Genomic DNA, 6830 nt, shown 5'->3' with positions numbered 1-6830 from the left:
TGATCTAATTCTTCTTCCATAGCTTTCATCCAACATTCATCTTGACAAGCTTCAATTACTGATGTTGGTTCAACTTGAGAAATTAAACATACCTCATCAGCTGCCAACCTTCTTCTTGTCATCACTCCTTTGTTTTGTCTCCAATGATCTGATCTTTTGAATGATTCAACCTTACATACCTAGGAGTCTTCTGATTTTATGTTCCTCTATCTTGATCTGATACTACCGGAGTAACTGGTTCAATATTTTGTTCCAGTGTAGGTGCTAACGGTTCAATTATGATCATTTTTACTATTAGTTCTCTCTCATAATCTCTGATTTGACTTTTGTTCTTCTCATCCACCTTGACATTAGCGCTCTCCACAATTCTCTATAATATTTTGTTATAACATCTATATGCTTTGATTTCATTAGAATAACCAATAAATATACCTTCGTCGCATCTAGGATCAAACTTTCCAATGGAATCATCTCTTTTGATATAGTATTTAGTACCAAAGATTTTGAAATACTTAACTGTCGGTGTATGACCAAACCATAACTCATAAGGTGTCTTATCGATATCTCCTTTGATATGAACTCTATTGAATGTGTATACCATCATGCTTACAACTTCTCTCCAATAGACATGAGGTAGATTAGCTTCCAACATCGTAGTTCTAGCTGCATCCAAGATAGTTATGTTCTTCCTTTCCACGACTCCATTCTGTTGAGGTGTTTGGGATGCAGACAACTGTTTCCTTATCTCATTATTCTCACAATAGTTGTTAAATTCACCAGATGTGAATTCTCCACCTTGATCTGACCTTAAGCATTTAATCTTCAATCTTGTCTTTGTCTCAACTTTAGCTTTAAAGATTTTAAAATTTTCAAATGCTTCAGACTTCTCCCTTAGAGAAGTAACCCACATCATTCTTGAATAGTCATCAATGATTAGCATAAAATAACTATCACCCTGAAAACTCTTGATTCTAGCAGGACCACACAATTCAGTATGAACAAGATCAAGAACATCATTAGATTTGTCTTGTATACTCTTAAAAGAAGTTCTGATTTGCTTTCCCATTTAACATTCCTTACTTACCAAATTATAGGGCTTTACAATCTTAGGTATATCTCTAATTGCCTTAGTAGAACTGATTTTCACAATGCAATCAAAATTCACATGACACAACCTCTTATTCCATAACCAACTCTCATCAATTTGTGCAATCAAACATGTCTCTTCATCGGAGTTCAAATGAAAGATATTACCTTTAGTCTGTGTACTGGTTGCAATCTCCAATCCAGATCTATTGATAATCTTGCATTTTCCATCCTTGAATTATAATTGAAATCCCTTATCCACCAATTGTCCTACACTCAAAAGATTATGCCTTAAACCTTCAACATAATATACATTATCAATGTTATGCTTACCATCCAATTATATTGTTCCTCCTCCCTTAATCATGCATGCTTTGTCATCTCCAAATCTAACCAAACCACCATCAAATTCTTGCAAAGATAAGAACTTCCTTTTATCTCTAGTCATATGATGTGAACATCCACTGTCAATCACCCATTCATCCTTGTCTTCAATTCTAGCAGTAAGGGCCTTCTCTTCAGGTACCAGATCATCTTTCTTGATAGCCAAAAATACTCATTCCTTTCCATTGTCGGATCCACTAGTTGAATCTTGTGCCGGTTCATTATCAGAATCAGTCACACCTTCCTCATCAACAAAGTAGCATAATTTGTCTTTGTTCCTCCTATACTTATGCTTGTTCTGATAATCATGTTTAGGCCTAAAAGATCTTCTAACTCTTTCTTCAAATCTTGAATTCCTTTTAGGACATCTAGATGCAAAATGACCTATCTTATTACATGCAAAATATTTAAAAGGTGGTTTTCCTTCATACTTACTTCATGTCGGTCCTTTAGGTACTCTTCTAGCAAATAAGGCTTCAAGTTTCTCAAACTCTTCATCTTCTTTCTTTATATCCTCTAGTTCCTTTGCATATAAAGTTTTCCAATCACTCTTGTTGGTAGATGATTTAGATGCATGAAAATCAGGTTCAAATTTTACAGCTCCAGAAGGTTCGGATTCCTCAAGTTCAAAAACAGATAACTTCCCAACCAAGGTATCCCTATTAATAGAGGTGTTTGCCATAGTTCTTAGCTCATTAATTACAGTAGCCTTCATCTTATAAGTCGGTGACAAAGCTCTCAGTACTTTAAAAACTATTTCATCTTCGCTCAGAGATCCACCACAACATTGAATTCACATAATGATCTCATTAACTCTCTCCATAAAAGCAGTAATCCTTCCATCTTCTTCCATCTTTAGGTTCTCATACCTCACCTAGTAACCATCAAGTTTAGCAATTTTAACAGTAGGGTTGCCTTCATTTAGAGTCTCCAATTTATCCCATATAGCCTTTGGAGTTGATTTGTCAGTCAGTCCCATTATTTGTTGATCATAAAGTGCACACAAAAATGGCTTCTCTAGCTCTACAATCATTTTCAATGTCCTTATCCAAGCTTGCCGGAGGAGGATTGCTAGCTACTGGATTATGAGGTATATATCCTTTCTCAGTGATCTCCCAAATCTCATTTCCAAGACATCTCATATGAGTCTCCATCCAAATCTTCCATACCCTATAATTTGTTCCATCAAGCCTAGAAATTTCTCTCTGGAAAATAGCTGCAGATGAATTTGATGAACTTGAACTGTTAGATGTCATAGGATCTTCCTCAAGTGATTAAGCTTCTGTAGAGAGAACCAAGCTCTGATACCAATTGTTAGACAACTCAGATAACCAGAGGACAACTGAGAGGGGGGGGTAAATCAGTTGTCAAGAGATTACATAACTTTAAGCATTCAAATCCTTATTACCGGAACACATAAACTCAATACCAAAATGCATAAACCAAATACTAGAATAACTGATATAGCAATTAAGCATAAACATAAATCATAGAACAATTACCATTCATCTAGAACACATGACACTAAGATTTGTACGTGGAAAACCAATCTGGAAAGAAGAGTGAACTGCAAAGTTAACATCTCCTATGCCTGAATATAGTTCTAGTTAAGCTCAGTACCAAAGGCCTTAAACCTCTCTTACCAACCCAATTCAATCACCTACGATCGACCAAAACTCCTGCATATGATTACAATATTATTCGCACAGGTAATTGCATAACCATCCCATAACCATAATCCCATGATCTACAAAGAGATCTTACATCATATTTATACCAACCCGGGACCTAAACAATTAGGTTGGCCACCTAAAATATAATACAATAAATTCATAACATAAACCCACAATCCAATGATCAACCAAGTTAGCTTAGGCCAAAAACAATGTAAAACAATCATTAAATCTTGTCGACAACACATCGGGAACATCCTCCAACACGTTACATAAACCGGTCCATAACCTAGATAACACCAGACCCAAAATAGGTCGCCATAAACCAAATCCAACACCATCGATCAACATCAACATGGACAAGATAACCAATAGCATCCCAAAATCCATCTAGAAGCCGCACCAACACCACTTATCACATGCATCAAAATATCTTCAACAAAGCTTTGCCGATAAAACCCTTACCGGTAACCAAAAGGCTTACTAGAACAAATGATAGTATCTGAGTCATCAAATCTTGAACCAACTGATCGTGATACACATCTGAATAGAATGAATGATGGATCCAAATCAATTCCACAAACCAAAGCATACCGGATCAATATCATAATACAACCACTCTACCAGAACCAACCGAAAACCAGTAAACAACCAAAACAGTTGGTGTTGCCATCAATGCAACACATAATCAATTTCTCCAAATTGCCAACAGTGGGATATGTCAATACCATTTTATCATGCAAGTTGCCTTTCCATATTACTTGTTTCACATATGTATTTTGCAACTCTTAGGGAATAGCCAGGAGGTATCTTTTGTTTGTTAGCATTAATCACGTGTTGGTTTTGAGGTTGAGTGGCATGTTGAATAAATCTAAACTTCAATTGAATAGTATTGACTTGATTGGGCTCTTAATTCTTCAAGGATTCATCTTTAGAAGAGAGAGCATCAAGGAAAGCACTAATATTTTCATCCTCTTGCTTCGAGGTATCTTTGTGGGTAGGAGAAACTTGGGGAGAAGGATTAGAAATGTCGATCAACACTTCTCCTCTAGGAGTGGTACCATGTATGGAAGGTAAGATGACATGAAGGAAGGTGTTTTTGATATCATCCTCTTTCTCTAAGATATTCTCATTGGAGAGGCACATTTTAGGAGTACGATCAACTTCATTTGTCAAAACTTAATCCTTAAAAGGGAGAGTTCTAAAAGAAGTGTTAATAGTCTTTTCTTGCACCAAAATGTCCTCATGTGTAGGAGTATCCTTAGGAGAGGGATAGAGTGAAACGAGGCAAGCCAAGACAATATCACATCTATGAAATAAATGCATAATGAAACTGTAGTCACATAAATCTGTCCACTTAATTAAAAGAATACTTAGTATTTATTTAATTATTTAACCATCAATTAATAATTAATTAAATTAATATTTAATTAATTCATCTTAACCCTCTTCTCCTATTAATTAAATAAATTATTCAATTTATTTGATTTAATTCACTTAACCAAATTAAGACCATTAATTAAATAAATAAATCATATTTATTTAATTAAATACTCTCTCACATTTAAATAAATTAATATTTATTTAAATCTCCCAAAATCCCACCTCTCACATTTAAATAAATTAACATTTATTTAAATCACCTTTATCCTCTACCCACTTGTATTTTTCTACAAAAGCAAGTTGCACAACTATTTTAAATAGATTATTTATTTAAAATCCTATTTATCCTCACCCACTTGAAACCTTTAATGGTTTCCCTTAAAGTCTTCAAACTTGATGGCTTTAAAGTCTTCAAACTTGATGGCTTCCTTCTATAGTCTTCTTAAGACTTTAATGGTTTTCCTTAAAGTCTTCAATCCTTTAATGGTTTCCCTCAAAGTCTTCAAGCATTTTAATGCTTTATCTTTCATTTTTCTCATTTAAATAAATTAATATTTATTTGAATATTTATCCAAATGCAAATTACACCATTTAATTGAAATAAATGATTTTATTTTAATTGAAAATACCAAAATTTCTCGCACTTGCATTTTCCTACAAAATCCACTTGCATGCCTAAACCCCTTCTAGAATTTTCTAATCACTTCTAAATAACCTAACCCCTTCTCTAAACTTTGTCACATTCCTAAGCAAAAGGGAAGTCACTTCTCAAACCCTCAAAGTCTTTGATAACCATTAAAGGCTTTCAACCTTCAACCACTAAATGGCTCAAAGTCTTTGATAACCATTGAAGGCTTTCAACCTTCAACCACTTAATCCCCAAAGTCTCCAATAACCATTAATGGTTACCTCAAACCCTCCCACATGGTTAAAACATTTGTTTTGACTCAACCTCTACCCAACCCAAAGGTCTCATTAGGCCATTAATGCTTTGACCATGATTATCTCTTAAACATTTGCACAAAGGTTTATCCTTGGATTAACTCTTAATCCAGTGGGTAATCTTAATTTGGACTTGACCCTTAGCCTCTAGATAACCATGAGGTCTTCTCAGACCTTTAATGCCTCCAACCTCTTCTCTCAACCCAATCCTATGTTGACACTTGTCACCATTTTATTGGTGCCAATTGTGCACATGGATCCCCAACTTTCAAACTTGGCCCTTGATTAAACCATTCAATCTTAACCCTTCATTTCCCCATTTCTTCTATAAATAGAACCCTTCTCCTCAAGCAAAAAAAGAAGCATTAGAGTATTGTTGTTATACTGGCATTAGCATAGAGCTTTCTCATAGCATCACTATCTACACTTGCATAGCATTTGCTTATCATATTCAACTATCTTGAATCTCCATATGGCATCCATGGCTAGTGCTAAAAGCTAAGAGCTACACTCATTTGGGACTTGGAGAGGAGAGGAACAAGGGAGGAGCAACTATGAGCATCTTGATTAGCTATTTTATTCTATGTTTTTATGCTTTCTATTTCATGCTTAATATCTCTCTTGATATGCCTGTTTAGGATAATCTTTTGTTGCTAACACTAACGTTTGTTTCTTGTGCTCTTGTGTGTGTTGCCATCAAACAGATTTTCTAATCCTTTTTGCAGAGCATCAGAAACTAACTTAATTGAAAACAATTTTTCTTTTTCAAATGATCACATATGCGAAATGCATGATAAAAGAGATAACAATGAGTAATTTTTATTAATTTTTTGCCAATACAAGTACATAAACAATGAATAATGCATCTAAATATGAAAATGTATGCAAAAATTAGATCTAAAACTTAAAAAAAGAAATATGCAAGTGTAAGAAGTGTCGGGTTCACCAAAATATTTAAGATGGAAAATGAGACAAGGTAAGATTAGGACCAAGGCCCACTTTCACACACAAAAATTGGAATACAGAGCCATAAAAGGGGTAATTATACTTGAATAACTCTTGTCAAAGAGAGCCAAATGATACCTTAGGGCTTCTATTCCTTCATTTCTTTAGAAAGTAAATGATTTTGGAATGATACCGAACTAGGAGACAATGAAAGATTGAAACACTAAAACAAATTGATACATAAACATAAGCTTTACCATAGGTATAGAAATAAGAAGAGAGTATAAAGGTGCACCTATGTCTAAAATTTGAAGTTGATTTCAATAGACAAGTTCACTTTAAACACCTTTGTCTTCCATCTGCTACACACCAACCTAAATATGACTCCTTGAGACCCAAAATTGAGATCCTGTCAAA

This window comes from Cryptomeria japonica, chromosome 10 (genome assembly GCF_030272615.1).
Source record: "Cryptomeria japonica chromosome 10, Sugi_1.0, whole genome shotgun sequence".
Lineage (NCBI taxonomy): Eukaryota > Viridiplantae > Streptophyta > Pinopsida > Cupressales > Cupressaceae > Cryptomeria > Cryptomeria japonica.
Note: the sequence above shows the minus strand (reverse complement) of the source record.